Below are 19756 nucleotides of genomic sequence, written 5' to 3'. Positions count from 1 at the left end.
TCCATCTCCACCTCTCTGGCTGGAGGTAGGAGAAGGACCCGACAGGTGGAGCCCACCTGTCGGTGTCCTGGGGCAGCCAGCGCGCGCAGCCACTGACGCTGACCCCAAGGGCCCGCAGGTCAGGTTTGAACCTGGCCCGCGCGCGCCTGGTGGCCAGGCCTGCTGGCTGGGCCGACTGGATACCTGGCCTTTTTCCTTTTGTTTTAATCCAGTAACTTAAATGATTTTTATAAAAAGATTTAGCCAGTAGAAAAACATGATTCTTCCACCAGTAATTTTCTAAAAATGAGTAGTATTTGATTCTGTAATACTTGACATTTATCAAAAACAGAAAATATTTTGGTATAATAAAATGATATTAAAAGCATTTGTTTGCTTCTGTTTGCTTTTAAATAAATATGCTTAGGTAATAAAAACTATAGGAAACATTTTCCAAAATAATAAACTGAATTTATTCAAACCTTGCAACATTTTTAAAAGCACTTTGTGATCTGTTTTAGTAAGAGCTAGTATTTATTTATTCCTTTCTCGACGGTAGAGTTACCGAGTGACGGAGGATCCGGAGCGAAAGACCTCGAAGACCCCGGATACCTAGCTGACCAAGGCAAGCAGCCCTTTTGCCATGACTTAAGCATATGAAATAACGCATGCTAGAATAGCAACTACTTTTCCCGTTGCATGTGATCACGATGCCGGTTCATCATTGTGGTGATGGCACCGGAGGCTTCTACGAAGCACTTGCATGGTATGATGTTATTCATATGGCTCCTCGGAGCACAAGCATGATGAGCTTGACCCTACCATCTACAAGGATCATGCTACTGTCATGCTGACTAGTAGAATTATAAGATCATTGCACTGAGCTTGACCCTACCTCGTGAGGGTCAGGTTATTACCATGATGACAAGTAATGATAGAGCATATATCATGAACATGATGATGAGTTAAATAAAGAGTTTATGAAAAACCCGTCGGGTGCCACTAATGCCCGAGGGTGATGATGAGTTGGTGATCACTTTTGGTGAAGTGATGCACCGGTGTTTTGGTGTGAGTATGGTTTCCTAAATGGGATTAGATTTATGATGTGTCGACCGTCCCAACCTTACCAGTACGACCACGATACCCCTTTATGGGATGGGGTTTTGTTGATTACTCTGGTCGGTACTAACAAAGAGCCACATTACTAGTGGCGGGAGTGATCGGTGTCACTCTCGTGATGGGGTCGTGCCAGGTAGGACGACTATGCCATTATTATGAGTTCCAGGCACACCGTTGGTCCCTGCATGGTTGATACAGTCTAGAGTTGGTGCTCGTAAGACGTACAACATGTGGGCTGGGTACCAATCGAGTGGACCTCTTTGTCTAGTATCGTCAGGGGAAAGATGACGATCGGGTACTTACCTCGGGTATATGTGATATACCGCGAGTCGTGGATGACACGGAAGTTTCCCGTTTCTCGTGGGTCCAGCGTACTACCTCTGCAGAGTGTAAACTATTCGAATAGCCGTGTCCACGGTCAAGGACAGTTGGGTGGTGTTGCTTAAACTACGTCTAGTTTTTCCGCATAAACCAAGTGTGTGTGTGTGTGTGTGTGTGTGTGTGTGTGTGTGTGTGTGTGTGGTGTTAAAAAGATGTTGTTATGATAATCACTATAATATGATCAAGTTCGATGACTTGACATATAGGGTAAACCCGGATGGTTTAGCCCTCATTAATACATTGAGGTTATGACAAGTCCGATGACTTGGCATTTAGGGTGAACCCGGAGTGTTCAACCCCTAGCACATATGTTGGTATTTGTAACATGTTCTTAAGAGTAATTCTTTAACTTGTTGCATATACCTGATCCTGCCACCACATTGCATTCCACTAAAGATACATGTTACTGTTATTCTCCACTATATATGTTCATGGGCTGTTTGCAAGTACATTCAAAGTACTCATTGGCTTGCCACTGGTTATATTATTGACCAGACTTGGAAGGACCGGAGTTTGGCGATGAGTACGCCGTCGGAGACGAACCTGCGATCTAGGATGCTTCCAAGTCAGAATGCGTGTCGGTGTAGGCTTCATGGCATGGGCACCGCTTAGCCCTCACGAGTTTCCGCTACTCGATGTATCCGTTTAATTTGGCTTTAGGCCTTGCTCTTGAACCCGACCTTCTGGTCGTTTGATGTAATAATTTCGGTACTTGGATGTAAGACTCTATTAATCAGTATCTGTGTTCAGTGAACATTGATCCTTGGGGTCACTGGGCACGGTGAACTCGACTTGCTAGTCGGGGTCCCCACGAACTGGTATCAGAGCCATCCTGACTATAGGAAGCCTTAGATAGCATGGACGTTAACCGAGAACGTTAGAACACCAGCCTTGCATAAGACTTTTGCACATACAACCTTCTGACTTCTCTCCTATGCCTTGTAGATGGTTGTCGTACCTAAGACGCTTCTGGAGACCGGCTTTCCACTACTCCTGGTGGATTGTCTCGAGAAGTGCCACGTACGATGCACGCCCATCTTCCTCTACCACGAGCACTGGGTCAACTCCGACACTAAGGAATATCACGTGGACGTGATAGTGAAGGCTAATGATTCCCCGTCTAGTTGGTTCTTTGAAGGACCACAGATGGGAGAGCTGATGTTGGCGGTAGAGGCAGCTGCACGAGAGGCGCTCGTGCATCTCCGCAGCATCCTCCCTGAGATGGCTAAGGAGCCTATCACTCGTCACCTACCTTTCATTAAGGAAGGAGTGGATGGGAGTTGGACACTCACCCCAGCCACAGAGGATGGAATGCCATTAAGGTTTCAGACCTACTTCAGCCTCTCGTCGGACACCCTGACACACTTCCTGGTTAAGGAATCAGTCAAGCTTCGCCAAGAGCTGCACCTAGTCAAGGGCCTGCTCCACACTGAGAAGATGCAGAACCGCAAAGTAAAGAAGGAAAGCGCACCTGAAGGGAGGACAACTGTTGCCACTAGGGGTGGTGTGTTACCCATCCAGGCAGTCCTTCTTCGGAGTCGCCGCCTGACAGCGGAAGAGTACACTGAGATCTTCGCTGCCTCGCCTAAGAGACGCCGTGATGTGCGGATTCTTTCTTCCACTCCTATAAAGGAAGAAGATGTTGATGAGGATGAGGATCCTGTTGAGTCCGCCTTTGAGACCGAGCAGTCCACCGCGTAGGATTTAGCGTAGGCAATTAGGAGTACCCCGGGCATAGGGTATCCATGTATCCGTTTCTAATTTGCGTATGTGTGCTTGATGTAAGTCACCTATTGCCTTAGGCAGCCTGTAAGTGACTACATCACCTAGCTGTTATGAATGCAATTCCCAGTTTATCAAAAACTTGGGTTTTGAAAACTTGGCACATGCACGTATTGGACCCCCTCTTACTAGGAGTGAGTCCTTGTATTCCCGAGCAAGGTGGCATTTTGACCTGTCTGTTTCTATGACAGGATGGTGAACGCAACCCGCAACAGCACCTTCGGCAACCCCGGCGCCGGCTCCTCAGGGACGCTGCAGGGAACCGAAGGAGAAGCTCACGCTGGAGGTCACCACGAGCAGCCTAGAGACCTTCCGCCACCACCTCCTCCTGAGAACTTGACGATGGCTCAGTTCCTTCAAGCTCTTCGGGAGGAGCGTCAAGCCAGCAATGCCGCTATTCAGTAGCTGACTCAAGTCCTGGTGGACAACCCGCAGCGGAATGGGAATGGCGGTGGTCGCCCTACTCTTTCTGAGTTCATGCGGACTACGCCCCCCATATTCACGGAGTCGACTGAACCACTGGACGCCGATGACTGGATTCGCACCATTGAAGACCTCCTTGCGCTGGTCAAGTGCACCGACGATCATGAGAAGGTCCTTTATGCTTCTCACTGTCTCGGAGGCATTGCCAGGGCATGGTGGGATGGATTCCAGATCATGCGGATAGGGCAAGTCATCACTTGGGTGATGTTCAAGGAAGGATTTCGCGCGGCTCACATTCCACCTGGACTGATGACCATTAAGAAGCGGGAATTCCGAGCCTTGAGGCAGGGCAGTGGAACTGTTAAGGAGTACCTGCAAAAGTTTAATCTCTTGTCGAGGTACGCGCCTGAAGATGTTAACACTGAGGCTGCTAAGGTGGAACGCTTCATGGAAGGGTTACAGCAGTCCCTGCAATACCAGCTGGTGGTTTGCGACTGCCAGACTTTCAGCGAGCTGGTTAACAAGGCGCTTGTGCTGGAAGACAAGCGTCGTGCGATGGGCGACACCTGCAAGCGCAAACTGATAGGCAGTGGAGGGCCCAGTAATGCAAGACCAAGACCATGGCAGTCAACACCTGCAAGACCCAACTTTCAGCAGCAGCAGTACAAGTATCCGGTGTTCCGCCAGAATTATCAGCCTGAGCAACAAGTCAAGCCAGTAGTCAACCCACCGAACAATGGTGGAGTCAAGACCAACCCTCCGGGGCAGGTTACGTGCTTTGGGTGTGGTCAGACTGGGCACTATTCCAGGCAGTGCCCCAACAAGAAGCCCGACGCACCGCGTCCCAATGCACCCAACCCCGGTCAAGGTGCACCAGGAAGGAACCAGGCCCCCCGCAACCAGCAGTTCAATGACAGGGGCCGGATCAATCACATCACTGCAGAAGAGGCGCAGGAAGACCCGGACTGCATTCTGGGTACGTTCCTCGTCAACTCAACTCCAGCAACAGTGTTGTTTGATTGTGGTGCCTCGCATTCTTTTGTTACTCAAGGGTTTGCGGAGAAGTGCGGTTTAAAACCCACTCTACTCCGTGGGCAGATGGCAATCCAAACCCCGGGAGCAGTATTGAGGACCAACCTAGGGTGTAGAAGGGTCGAGATAGTTATCAATGGGACAAGTTTCTTGGCAGACCTCATTGTGCTTAAATCGCAAGGTGTAGAAGTAATCCTTGGCGTGGATTGGTTGGCCAAGCACCAGAGTCTTTTGGACTATGCCAACAGGGCCATTACCATGACAAGCAACCAAGGGGTCAAGGTCAAGTTTGTCTCCGAGCCAGTATCGACTCAAGCACCTCGAGTCAACAGTCTATCCGAGGTAGAGCTTGATCAAGTGCCTATAGTCTGTGAATACCCGAATGTATTTCCTGACGAGCTACCCGGAATGCCTCCTGACCGAGACATCGAGTTCATCATTGAGCTCATGCCCGGATCAAGGCCTATATATAAAAAGCCTTACAGGATGGGTTCCGAAGAGCTGGCCGAGCTGAAGAAGCAGCTGGATGAGCAACTCAGGAAAGGGTTCATCCGTCCGAGTGCAACACCTTGGGGATCACCTGTTCTCTTTGTTTCAAAGAAGGATGGTACCATTCCACTATGCGTCGATTATCGTTCTCTTAATGAAGTCACAATTAAGAACAAGTACCCGCTCCCCAAGATCGAAGACCTGTTTGACCAGTTAAACGGGGCCAGGGTGTTTTCCAAGATCGATCTTCGATCGGGATATTACCAGTTGAAGATTCGACCTGAAGATTACCCAAGACTGCATTCGTGACCCGGTACGGTCTATATGAATGCACTGTCATGCCCTTCGGTTTGACGAATGCCCCAGCCTACTTCATGTACCTCATGAACAAGGTCTTCATGGAATATTTGGACAAGTTTGTCATCGTGTTCATCGATGACATATTAATCTTCTCCAAGTACGAAGAGGAGCATGAGCAACACCTGAGGCTAGTTCTGGGAAAGCTTCGAGAGCACCAACTTTATGCCAAATTCAGCAAGTGTCAGTTCTGGCTGAACGAAGTTGGATTTCTGGGTCATACCCTGACGGCACGCGGATTGGCCGTAGATCGGTCCAAGATTACTACAGTGACCAACTGGGAATCACCAAAGGATGTGAAGGATGTCAGGAGTTTCCTCGGGCTCGCGGGATACTACCGCAAGTTTGTCGAAGGATTCTCCAGCATTGCTCGACCTATGACTCAGCTCTTGAAGAAAAGCCGGAAGTTCAAGTGGACACCGGCGTGTGAAGCAAGTTTCCAGGAGTTGAAGAAGAGGCTAACTACCGCCCCGGTGTTGGCTACCCCAGACATCAACAAGGAATTCATGATATATTGTGATGCCTCTGGAACCTGGCTCGATGGAGTCCTGATGCAAGATGGCAGGGTCGTGGCGTACTTGTCACGGCAACTGTGACCGCATGAGGAGAACTACGCCACCCATGATCTCGAGCTAGCAGCTGTAGTGCATGCTCTGAAGACGTGGCGACATTACCTTCTAGGAAAGCGATGTGAGATATATACAGACCACAAAAGTCTGAAATATATCTTCACTCAAAGGGAGCTGAATATGAGACAGCGGAGATGGCTTGAGTTAATCAAGGATTACGACCTCAGCATTCAGTACCATCCCGGCAAGGCGAACGTGGTAGCCGATGCCTTGAGCCGGAAGGCAGGCTCCTTGAACGTCACGCTCAAGGAAACGTTACCCGTCTTGTATGAAGACATGGAGGGCTTCGGACTTGAGATAGTCGAACCAGGGTACCTGGCCAACCTCGAAGTCAAGCCTACTCTGGCAGACGACATCAAGGAAGCCCAGAAGGGGCACAAGAGTATCGAAGGCCTCAAGAGGAAGGTGCGAGAAGGCAAAGCCCCAGGATTCTCGATTGATGAGCAAGGAGTACTGTGGTACGGGAAACGCTTATGCGTACCTAACAAGGCCAAACTTAAGGACTTGATCCTGCAAGAGGCTCATGACACACCATACTCTATCCATCCAGGTGGTACCAAGATGTACCAAGACATCCCAGAACGATTCTGGTGGCATGGCATGAAGAGGGAAATTGGCTCCTATGTCGCTAGATGCGATGTATGTTAGCGAGTCAAGGCTGAACACCAGCGACCTGCTGGATTACTGCAACCTCTTCAAGTGCCAGAATGGAAGTGGGATAAAATCGGCATGGACTTCATCACCGGGTTGCCCCGGTCGAAGGAGGGTCATAACTCCATTTGGGTCATAGTCGATCATTTGACCAAGGTGGCCCATTTCATCCCCGTCAACACCACCTACGATGGCAGCCAGCTGGCCAGTCTGTACATTCATCGAGTGGTGAGTCTCCATGGAGTTCCCAAAGAGATCGTGTCCGACCGCGGCACGCAATTCACCTCAAGATTCTGGAAGAAGTTTCAAGAAGCTCTCGGAACCAAACTCTCCTTTAGTACGGCTTTCCACCCACAAACGGGCGGACAGACCGAGAGGGTAAACCAGATACTTGAGGACATGCTCCGCGCTTGTGTTTTGGCCCATGGTGCCAAGTGGGAAGACTGTCTGCCGTTTGCTGAGTTTTCTTACAACAACAGCTACCAGTCCAGTCTTCAGATGGCCCCATTCGAAGAGTTATATGGGCGGAAGTGCCGCACCCCACTCAATTGGTCTGAAACCGGTGAAGGACTAGTTTTCGGACCAGAAGCACTGCAGGAAGCAGGGGACAAGGTTCAGCTTGTCTGAGAGAACTTGGAGGCAGCTAAGTCAAGGCAGAAGAGCTATGCGGACCCTCGCCGCAGAAACATGGAGTTTGTTCCCGGAGACCAGGTGTACTTGCGAGTCACGCCTCTCAAGGGGACCAAGCGTTTCCACGTCAAGGGGAAGCTAGCTCCAAGGTTCATTGGACCCTTCAAGATCACGGCAAGGCGCGGGGAAGTAGCTTATCAGTTGGAGCTACCTCCTGAGCTTTCGGGTGTGCACAACGTGTTCCACGTGTCACAGCTCCGGAAGTGTTTACAAGTGCCGAACCGTCCAGATCTTTACAAGGACATTGATCATCAAGCTATTGACCTTCAACCGGATCTTACCTACCGCGAGAGACCGATCCGCATTTTGGATGAAGCCGAACGTTGCACCAGAAGCCGCACCATCAAGTTTTTCAAGGTTCAGTGGAGCAACCATACTGAAGCAGAAGCCACATGGGAACGTGAAGACTATCTCCGATCAGAATTTCCCGAGCTATTTAACGCTTAGCTTAGGAATCTCGGGACGAGATTCTTGTAAGAGGGATATGTCTGTCACACCCTGTTTTTTACCACAAGTATTTTATCTTGCAAAAATCGAAGCTTGTTAAAACTTTTTCAAATAATGTTGTGAGTGCAATGTAAACCCTTGTTTGAGTGTATGCTTGTTTGTTTGATGACTCAAACCTATGAAAACTTATTATTTTGCTCTCTTCAAAAACGCTTTTTCCTTTATATCAAGATCACCTTCATCATGTTGGGATACACTACTAGCTCATGAAGCCAAGTGGCACTTCCAACCAAAGTTGGTGATCTGATCCAAATATTATTTTCATTCTTTAAAAACATTAATTGGTGATCTAAAATATTATTTTCCTATTTTATATCTATGTCTGTTTCTAAGGCCAGTAATGATATTCCCACAAGGAAAATTGCTTTCCTGCCTTAGAAAATTCTGAGTAAATTCATGGAAGCTCAGAAGGACATATATTTTCCATATATAAGATTTTAAACCCTATTTTATATTAACATTATTTGAGTAAAACCCTGAAAACCATTTCTGTCTGTTTTAGCTTTTTGAGATGTTTCCAAAGGAAATTATCTTAGTAAAATCCCATAAAATTACAGGAGCCCTCCCAAGCCATATTAGGTGCTCACCTAAAATCTCACCTTGATCCAAGGTGGGGAAGTGCACCTAATGAGCCCAAAACCCTCTCTGTCCAGAGAAGAGTTGGAACAACTCTACATTGCAAAGTTTCTCCAATGGAGCTGAAACTTTGCAGAGGTGTTTGACACCCCAAATGAGGACTCCACACCAAAGATGGGATTTGTGAGACTCTGTTTGGCCACACTTCCTTTGTAAAGGACTGTACTGGTCATTTTGAGACATTTTCAAGTTTACAAAGCCAAACTTGTTCAATGGATCTCATATTTGGTGGAACCCCATGTTTTTACCCCAAGACCAAACCTGTTAAGTTTCATTTCTAGTGGTGGAGTGGAAGCACCCCATATCACTGTCGATCACCTACTGACAGGAAGGTAAAAACCCTCCTAGTCACTGTTTTACCCAATGTCAAGGCCCCAAACTTGGTGGGTTAGAGCACCAGAACACCCTGAGCATCCATTCAATCAGCCCCTCCCCAACTCCAAGCACAAGTGACAAGAACTCCAATTTAAGCCGCAGGGCAGTATTGGCAACACTAGTGTTCCCTGCTCCCTTGACCAGCTCGAGCTCCCACTAAGACACAACGGCTAGGCACACTCCCAGCAACACTCAGGACATGGAGGACACGTCCCAAGTGCCCCAAAGCGAGCCAACATGCTGTGGCATGCCAAAACTGCGCTCTGGGCGCACTGCAGAGAGCCACCAGCAAGGGGACGACGCTCCGGCCGGTCCCAACCTCCCCAGTTATGTCCAAACGCTCCCCCGACAACCATTGAGTGCAAAGCTACCCCAGGGACCCTCTCCCCTCGCGCAAGAGCTCAGGCGACGCGTGCCCGTGCCAGCCCAACGTGGCCGAGCATGCACGGTCGCTGCGGCTCGACCCCACTCGCTTTCCCTCTGCGGCCGTTGCACCAGGAGGTCCTAAACCACGTCCCGAACCCGTGGTTTCACGGCCAGCACCTCACTGTGCTCGCACGCGCGCCACGGTGAGTCACGGCGCGCCCGAGTCGGGTCACCGTCGATGGCCTATAAATAGGTCCCCCCGGCACCCCAGCACCCTCCAAGCAGCTTCAGCACAACCAATAGGCACCCCCTAGCCACCCAATCGAGCTCGCAGAGCCCCGGTGCTCGAGATTGACCGAGGCCCCTCCGCCTCGGAGCTCCGGTCGATCTCCGGCTACACGTCGGCTCCTGCGCTGCCCGACCTCCCATTACACTCCCCTTGACACCAGGAACATTCCCCCTAACTTTCCCGAGTGAATCCGTGCCCCTAGCCCCTAGTTCAACACCAACCTGAAACCCTTCCGCCACGAGCACCTCGTCGTCGGCGACCTAGACCACCTCCGATGACGTCCCGACCACGAGCAGGTAGGCCGAGGCACGAGGGACCCGTTCCCGTTTCTAGATTGGCCTGAGGACAACGGCAGCCTCGCCGGCGTCCATCTCCACCTCTCTGGCTGGAGGTAGGAGAAGGACGTGACAGGTGGAGCCCACCTGTCGGTGTCCTGGGGCAGCCAGCGCGCGCAGCCGCTGACGCTGACCCCAAGGGCCTGCAGGTCAGGTTTGAACCTGGCCCGCGCGCGCCTGGTGGCCAGGGCTGCTGGCTGGGCCGACTGGATCCAACCCCCTGGCCTTTTTCCTTTTGTTTTAATCCAGTAACTTAAACGATTTTTATAAAAAGATTTAGCTAGTAGAAAAACATGATTCTTCCACCAGTAATTTTCTAAAAATGAGTAGTATTTGATTCTTTAATACTTGACATTTATCAAAAACAGAAACTATTTTGGTATAATAAAATGATATTAAAAGCATTTGTTTGCTTCTGCTTGCTTTTAAATAAATATGCTTAGCTAATAAAAACTATAGGAAACATTTTGCAAAATAATAAACTAAATTTATTCAAGCCTTGCAACATTTTTAAAAGCACTTTGTGATCTGTTTTAGTAAGAGCTAGTATTTATTTATTCCTTTCTCGACGATAGAGTTACCGAGTGACGGAGGATCCGGAGCGGAAGACCTCGAAGACCCCGGATACCTAGCTGACCAAGGCAAGCAGCCCTTTTGCCATGACTTAAGCATATGAAATAACGCATGCTAGAATAGCAAATACTTTTCCCGTTGCATGTGATCACGATGCCGGTTCATCATTGTGGTGATGGCACCGGAGGCTTCTTCGAAGCACTTGCATGGTAGTGATGTTATTCATATGGCTGCTCGGAGCACAAGCATGATGAGCTTGACCCTACCATCTACAAGGATCATGCTACTGTCATGCTGACTAGTAGAATTATAAGATCATTGCACTCAGTTTGACCCTACCCCGTGAGGGTCAGGTTATTACCATGATGACAAGTAATGATAGAGCATATATCATGAACATGATGATGAGTTAAATAAAGAGTTTATGAAAACCCCGTCGGGTGCCACTAATTCCCGAGGGTGATGATGAGTTGGTGATCACTTTTGGTGAAGTGATGCACCGGCACTACAAGAAATATGCTTATACATGACGTTATTGAAGATGTCGTTGATGAATTCGTCATAAATCTATGACGATTTCATTCGAGATTGTCGTAAACCGTTTGAGGAGATCAAATCTACATATAAATTACGATGATGTGAGTCAAAAACGTCGTAACCGCATAAGATGAGATCGTCATAACTTCTACGACGATTTAAAAAATGTCGTAACATGTTCTAACTATGTTGACATGTCACTCGTGGGTCCATTCTATCCCACCTCATCCATGTATTGAACTGTTTTTTACACCACTTTTCTGTTAGGCTATTTTTTTCAACTTACTTTTATATTAGGCTGGTATTTTATCCTCCATGCTTGCTAATGGGCTGGTTTGTGATCTGTTAAAAAGGCCCACATTTTAAGATTATAATATTTTGCATAAAAACTAGAGGACTGCTACGCATCTACCGATGGATTTGTAGAAACCATCCACCACCTTTTTAACCGTCCGATGCATATGCGTGCACCGTTCGATCACCAGCTCGGTCGCATCCGTCCACCACACAAAATCCTGAAACAACGCTTCAGATGCGGAAACAAAGAACGCTTCTACATCGTCCGGCTGACGGGTTAAAAAATGACTAACGAGTCTTTTGAAACAGAGACGAAGTTGCAGAAACTCGTCATTACGCCCTACTTGTACTATGCGATCGTAAAAATCGACCGGTTGATGGGAGGAGTTTTCCTTGTTATATAATATTTTCCACAGCAAAAGATCGTGTTGCGGAAACATATGTAGAATTCTTTCTCTACAACAAAAGTCTTGTTGCATAAATATTTTGCAACTGAGTGTTTGTTATAGATTTTCTTTTCTGCTACAGTAGATAAATTTTTTGCAACAAAAGTCAAATTGCAGATTTTTTTTCCAATTTTCTCTTTTTTGTAACACATGTGTTGTTGCGGAAATAAGTTTTTCAACACATGTAATGTTTTAGGAAAAAAATAACGATGTTGCAATCTAGATTCTCACCGGCACCGCCCGCCATTGACTTCATAGTTGCGGCCGAGCGCACGGGACACGTGTCGTGCGCACCGAGGTGGCGGATGGAAAATGTCCGATCCGCCGGATGATTAGCATCATTTCCCTAAAAATATTAAAAAATAACTATCAAAACATCCCTCCAATTCTTATCAAAAAGAAGAAAAAATTTCCTCCCAAAACTTTGCTGAAATTCCACGCGCCAAACCGGCACGCCGCCCGCGCGGCCAAAATTTTCGCCCAACCCCCGCGCCTTTTTCCTCCGTCGTCCGGTGAGAGGTGGGTCGTCTCCATGTCCAACTCATCTGGTTCCTTTTCCTCTCCCCACCCCCCCCCACCCCACCCCACCCCCTCCGCCTTGTCCATGGCCCTGTTCCTCTTCTCCCCCGCCGGAGCTCCGCCCTCCCGCCCGCCCGCCGGCCGCTCTCCGCCCCCTGCAGCTCCTCCACCATCTGAACCGCCCAATCCTTCCTCTCTTCCCCGCGCAACCCCGTCCCTGCCCTGCCTTCTCCTCGCCTCGCCGTTGTCGACTCGACGACCCCAGCTCGCCGATGTCCGCGAAGTCGACTGCCGGCAATAGTGGCCCGGATCGAGGAACGAGGGCCCTCTCAGGTGAGATCCCCTCTCTCAAGTGTTGTGCCCCATGCCTCTGGTTAGCTCCCCGATCTGGATGATCCCGGGGTTTGATGTGTGCTGCGATTAATTTGGGGATGGATCTGGGATGATGGATGGTAGGGGGATCGGCCGTCCGACGACACGAGGGTAACTAGCCGCGACGCCCACGAGACGAATCAACCGCAGCTGGACTAGGGCCTAGGGCAACCGACGGCGGCGGCGCAGGAACAATTTTGTAGCCACTCGACAGAAATCAGCGGTGGTGCGAGGGCATCCATCAGCATCCATACGAGGGCTTCAAGCAACGGCTGCGCGAGGGCATCAAGCAAGTGCGACGCGAGGAGATTAGGTGAGGTGAGTTCCCTTGTCTCGGTCTACTGATTTGTTTAAGTCATGGAATTTCTTAGAATCATGGTCTAGGTGACTATTTTAATCTTGAAATTACTCGAAAATTGTGAGTGTTGGGTTTTATGGTTGCATTGAAGATTACCTGTACTCTCGGTAACTCAATCTTAGCTTTACTTACTCATATTGAACATTGCCTACTCTAATTGTTCGCTAGATAATTTATTTGGTAAATATAGGAAACCAGGATCTTAGATTTACTCAGATTGAACATTCACTACTCGTCTACTCCCAATGTTCTCTTCTGATTTATTTGCTAATTAAAGTAAACCATGCAAAGTAGTTATATTGCAACTGTGCATATTTTTAGGATATTAGTATAGGAGAGTTTTTCTCAAACTTATTAATATAATCAAAGGAGCTTACATAAAATTTACTATATTCCACAGAACCAGTGAACACCCAAAAAGCCCAATCAACGAGTAATCATTTCTGAATTCTTATTCTAAAACAGATGATGAGTATGCTCCTCTCTTTCTAGGTACCTTGCAAAACTATTTGCGTATTGCCACAAGTTGAATCCGCTTCTCCCAGTGCCACCTCGTAGCATATGGTTGCTGAATAAAGGTGGTCTCTCATAGTCTCATGTAATCATGCCATCTATATTATGATATGTGCACTGCTCCCATTTGGATTATTCTATTGTGATGGTGAGAACACAAGGTGAAATTTTGTTCTTATTTAGTGAACATGTAAAGAAGAAATGGAGGTTCTTTGCTTTGGCCCATTGTCCTCTTTTTCTTTTGTGTTCGGTTGTGTGAAAAGATACTTTTCCATATAATTTAGTAACCTGGAAGGCGTGTATTTCAGAACATCAGTGTTTTCTTAACTATCTCACATAACACAAACTCTTAACTATCTAACATCATTTTTTTCTCTTTCTCTATCATTTTACTGATGCGCATGGGTGTCATTATTAGATGACTTAATGTCATTCATCTAAGTACCAATTCAGTTGTTATGTTTTATTAGATATTTTCTCATGTTTTGTGATTCGGTTGCTTCACTCCCGCTATAGGAGATACATGTACTACAGAGGTTATTGTTTGTAGATTGCTATGTGGCATGTCAACTTTTAGGTTTTAGTTGTAAGGTGCTCGCATGTCTTTATTCTTGTCCTGGTTATGGTGTAGATGCACCTAATAATGATTTTTGTTCTGTTCTAGTTAGTGTCTGAAATAGTTTTCTTTTTGGCGATTTAAGTTTCTTCACCTACACTCATCATACCATTTCTGTTTGTCAAAGCTGATGTACTAACATGCTGCTTCAGTTTCAAAAACCTGAACATATTGCTTTGGCCAAAGAAAAGGGTTGGTGTTGTTGTTAAAGCTAGTTAAAACTTGTACACACATTCCACCTTAATTATGTGCAAAAATCTGTACCATTGCATCTTAACCAAATTTATTACTTTAAAAAAACACTTGCAGGGAGTAGTTTGTGTGAGCAGCTGCAATGCATAATCAAAGTTGTGAAAAACAAGGCTAGGAATGGAGGAGCTAGCAGCAGCCATGTACACCCAGGACAACGGTTTGATATCCTTAGTCAGCCCGTACATTATCAAGTCCAGGCAACGGTATCCGGTCATCAACAGTTGCTAATGCTGGCATTAAGCGTGGATGGCAAGATCTGTCCGCTGGATGGCACGGTGGATGTTGGATAGTAGGGTTCACCGCTGGCGTGAGAGCAGTTGGTGGGCGAGATGGACCCTAAAGATCCTAGGTGGATGCGAAGGTATGCCGATTTTCGGTGCTTAAAAAATCTGGAAGTAGTGGCTGAAATCTGAACTGATCAGTATATATCTAATATTTTTATGAGAGAATTCTCAATGTATCACTCCTAGCAGTTGATGAATAAACATTTTATCAAGTATTCCATCTTTGAAAATCAGTGATTTCGTAAGCAGTCTGAATATTGATACATGCAGCAAAAGTGGGTTTGTAAATTGTGAGTGTGGTACGCAAAGCTAAAAGCAAAAGGAAGTATGTGAATCCTAAAAGGCATGACATCCTGAGCACGTGCAGGCCCTCAATGTTTAATTCTATAGCAAAAAAAATGAAGAATAGGCTAAGTGTATCATGTTGCTAACATAAGCATATGCTGAACTCATCATATGTCCACTGATGCTTTACCCTTGGCTACACCCATGTTAGTACATTCGGTCAGAATCTTTTCTATGAGACGTATAGGTGTGTAGAACAACACACAAGTTAACGCTTGGTCCGTACATCAGTTTATTTGATGAGTCCAGCTAAGTTTCTATTAGTTTTATAGTCGTGCTTGATGAGTAGTGATTCTAATGTGTATGAAGACCACGACGACCCGTCCGGGGCCAGGCATTTCCGCCACCGCCTCAACCAGGCCAAGGAGCAGTGGGAGGCGCAGGGCACCAAGAAGGTGATCAACTCGGAGCTCTGGCACGCCTGCACCGGCCCGCTCGTCTGCCTGCCGCAGCGCGGGAGCCTCGTCTACTACTTCCCACAAGGCCACAGTGAGCAGGTCCCCGTCTGCATCCTTCTACCGCACCAACATTCCTGCTCCGTTCATCTGGTTTAGATCACTTCACTTGACTTCATGCATGGATTGCTGAGGTTTTTCTTGATCTGGCAGGTCGCGGCCACCACCAACCAAGAAGACGCCCAACTCCCGCATCCCCAACTACCCGAGCCTGCCGTCGCAGCTGCTGTGCCAAGTCCACAACATCACCATGCATGTAAGCGCACACAGTTCATCTACAGATGGATTAGGAGTTAGTGGCCTTATGCATTAACATTATCCTTGATAAATGCTGGATTTCTTGTTTGGGTTTGCACAGGCTGACAAGGATACTGATGAGGTGTATGCACAGATGACGCTGCAACCAGTAAACTCTGTAAGTACTGTCAAGAAATGGAACTTGGTGAAAAAGTTTAGTTCAAGCTGAGCTGAATTATTCTACATTGTTCACTGAAAGTGTAATAAAACTGTCATCTGATTCGAAGATTCTGTGAATTTCAGGAAACCGATGTGTTCCCGATCCAGTCTCTCGGCAGCTATGCCAAGAGTAAGCACCCGGCCGAGTATTTCTGCAAGAACTTGACCGCGAGCGATATGAGCATGCACGGCGGGTTCTCGGTGCCTCGAAGAGCCGCAGGCAAGCTGTTCCCACAGCTGGTATATATCAGCATCTTGTCCACATTTTCTTTTATCTACTTGGTTACTCTTTGTGAGTGCTTCAGCTCATACATATGTTATGTCCTTGGAACTTGTAGATTACTCGATGCAGCCTCCTAACCAGGAGCTTATTGTGCAAGATTTGCATGACAACATGTGGATATTTCGTCACATTTATCGTGGTAGGGTCGAATGCTGCTTGACTTGCTTCTAACTTGTTCTGTGTTCATTCAAGGGTACATAATTTTGGTGTCCTGGGTCCTGGTGCCCGCGTCGCTGTTAATCTTATTCTGAGATTCTCAGGAGCCAAAACTGAATATCATCAATATCTTTGTTCAGTATCGGCACTTGCCAGATACAGTATTTCTTTGAGAAATACTACGCGATTGAGGTGTGTAATCTGTAGGCACAAAAATCTATATGAAACTTCAACAACCCGTCTATCTATATGATTCCAGGTTTAGGGACGCAGTAGTTCAGTTTAGACATCCAATAGCTGTTAGGAGTGCCGACATACATGGTTTACAATGTTACTGGTGGTCTGAAGCTTTTATATAAGCATTTGCACATTCTCGAGCTTAGGAGTTAGTTTAGGACTTACGAATTCAAGGAGCATTAAAAAATTTGTTTGATCTGTTGCTAAAGAATGATTCTTAATTTCATTGGCTATCTTGTATTCTTGTTTCTTTATTAAGGTAACTAACATACAGAGTATATATATAATTCTAGACAAAGAAAGACAAGGGGCATTTTTAGTCCATCAGACATGAATGGCGGCATCAGAATTCCAATTTATTATCAGTAATACAGAGCTGAAAATGATGTGCTATGTACATATAAGTATATAACTACCTGTTTAGGTCCAATTTGGACTGTTAATATATTTGTGTAGAACAATCTGAGTTCCAGTCTATTGCCTTACTGTCCTATAGCATTGCCATGTTGAACTTGAGAGGTACAAAATATGTACATGCTTCTCTGAGTATTCTGTAATTTGTCATGTCATTGAAAACTTTTTAGTCTTCCATCATTTATTTTTAACTTGAGTCCATATTTTTGTTTCACCAGTGTTTCTTCCAATATTGGATAGTTTTATGATATCTGAAATGTATTCTTGCTATTATACTGTGACAGATGTGCCATAAAAATGGTGTCATCCATCGGGACCTTAATCTAGAGAACTTCTTACATTCAAATAAGAAGATAAATTCACCTCTACACGCAATTGATTTTGGACTATGTGTGTTATTCACGACTATCCTTCTCAAGAACAAACTATATTTAGCTAAATATAGTTAGTAACTAGTTCATGATTTAGGAAACTACTGTATTTGGCCAAGTACCAGTTAATGACTAGTTTGTGTTTAATTGTTTGTTAAAATTCTGATTACCATGCGAGCTTTATTAGATTGACAAAAACTGGTTGAAATCCACCTTATTAGGCAAGTATGTTTCCTGAACCTGAGGTGTGTAATTTGATGGAGTAACCTGTATATTGGCATCTTCGTATTAAATAGCTGCTTACTGTCAGGTGACTGAACATTGGGGGCATCACTTTATGAGCAGCCACAAGTCTACCTATCAGTTCATAGTGCAGACACATTCCAGATACTACTTTGCAGGTCCATTCTTTCCATTCATCCATTGTTTCTTGTAGCTCCAGGCATAGCAAACTGCAATGCAAGCTCAGAAAGTCTTAAATATTTTGATTGAAAACTGCAAAAAATTCTTAAACGACCGCTGAAAAAATAAATAATTTGCCCCACCAACTGCCAACATTGCTAGTCACCTGTAGTGGTGAAAAGGAACAACAGAATCCCATATATGTAGCATTTTAAAGTTTTTAACTAATTTGTGTTATATGAGTTGGTCCCCATAATTTATTCCATTCTATTGATTTCTCCGTCGTATTGTAGCCTAACAGCATTTTGGAACATGCGATTGATTTCAACTACAATTACTAGAAAAATACTTGCATCAATTTATCTCAAAATAAACCCACGTTATATGGAGAAACTGAACATTCTAATGAACAACTTAATTCCAAACGTTGTAGAACAACAAGGTTTGCAATGTTGAACTATTTTCTGTTTCTCAAATACAAAATAACTTCTCATTTTGGTGCATACATGTATCCCCATTGTTATCTTTATGATGATGTTTGTCACTAATATAATGTAGTTACAGATTGTGCGCAATCACTAGTATCACCGATAACTATGCATCGTTTTTGTTCTTCTATTTTTATTTGTGTACAGACTGCATCCAACTTAACATGTTGTCAGATGTGCTTTTCTTTTGTTTTTAATCATTCTATTTTATAACATTCAGATGATGGCTTTCATTCATGTTTCATCGCGAGCACTATGACAAAGAAGTAAGAAGAAAGCAAGGCATGCATGATCTAGGCATGCATGCACATTCTTCTAATGCTGAATTTTCTTTGAATTTGGATGTAGTGCTGATTTTGCTAAGAATTTGATGTATATTTGCATGCAAACAAAATTCGAATGCTGGGAGTTATGTACATATTCTTATAATACTATCCTAATTGGAAAATACGTTGGCATTGAATCTGGGCTGGTTTTATGTTGATGATATAGATTTTATTTGGTAAAAATAGGCATGGGCAAAATCTAGAATTGGTCAAAATGTCTATTGAACAAAATTTATTTGGGCTTTGAAAAGAGGAACTGAATCTATTGGCAGCAATTAAGCTGAAATATAAATAGAAATTCGTAAAAAAGGTTGAGGCCCAAAAAAGAAATGGATAGTAAAAGGCTATAGTTTAGAAATTAAAAAGGCCGAATTGTTGGCCCAGGTCCGTGTAGGTAATCAAAGCATAGGAAAAAAATTACACAATGGGCTATTTTAATGGGCTCGGCCCACGTAAAGCACCGAACTAGACCAGCCCATGTGATCAAATGGGTTGGGCTGATTTCAACCATGATGTTTTGATTTCGTCGTAATTTTGCCACATAGGACTACCACATAGGATTGGGTTTGATTGCCAACGACGATTTAGGATCGTCGTAAAGGTTACGACGATCCATGAATCGTCGTAAAAGTTACGACGATTTTGATCAAAACGTCGCTGCTGTTCATTTCTGACGCTCCGTTTTCGACGCTTGATTTTTCGTCGTGAGATCGTCGTAAATTAAAAACCGTGACGATGTATCGACGAAAAAATAGCGTCGTGCATTAGCATATTCCTTGTAGTGCGGTGTTTTGGTGTGAGTATGGTTTCGGAAATGGGATTAGATTTATGATGTGTCGACCGTCCCAACCTTACCAGTACGACCACGATACCCCTTTATGGGACGGGGCTTTGTTGATTACTCTGGTCGGTACTAGCAAAGAGCCACATTAATAGTGGCGGGAGTGATCGGTGTCACTCTCGTGATGGGGTCGTGCCAGGTAGGACGACTATGCCATTATTATGAGTTCCAGGCA

General features: G+C 45.6%; 1 long non-coding RNA gene and 1 pseudogene across 1 annotated transcript; both read left to right on the top strand.

Moving 5' to 3' along the window:
- Positions 1–12493: 12493 nt before the first annotated feature.
- Positions 12494–16396, top strand: LOC123441491 (annotated as a pseudogene).
- Positions 16397–16400: 4 nt separating this feature from the next.
- LOC123442986 lies at positions 16401–18862 on the top strand. Its single transcript, XR_006630547.1, has 3 exons — positions 16401–16485; positions 17821–17925; positions 18635–18862. It is a non-coding gene; the product is annotated as an uncharacterized LOC123442986 (long non-coding RNA).
- The last annotated feature ends 894 nt before the right edge of the window (positions 18863–19756 follow it).

Source organism: Hordeum vulgare, chromosome 3H, assembly GCF_904849725.1.
Source record: "Hordeum vulgare subsp. vulgare chromosome 3H, MorexV3_pseudomolecules_assembly, whole genome shotgun sequence".
Lineage (NCBI taxonomy): Eukaryota > Viridiplantae > Streptophyta > Magnoliopsida > Poales > Poaceae > Hordeum > Hordeum vulgare.
Note: the sequence above shows the minus strand (reverse complement) of the source record. Positions and strands in the feature narration are given on the sequence as shown.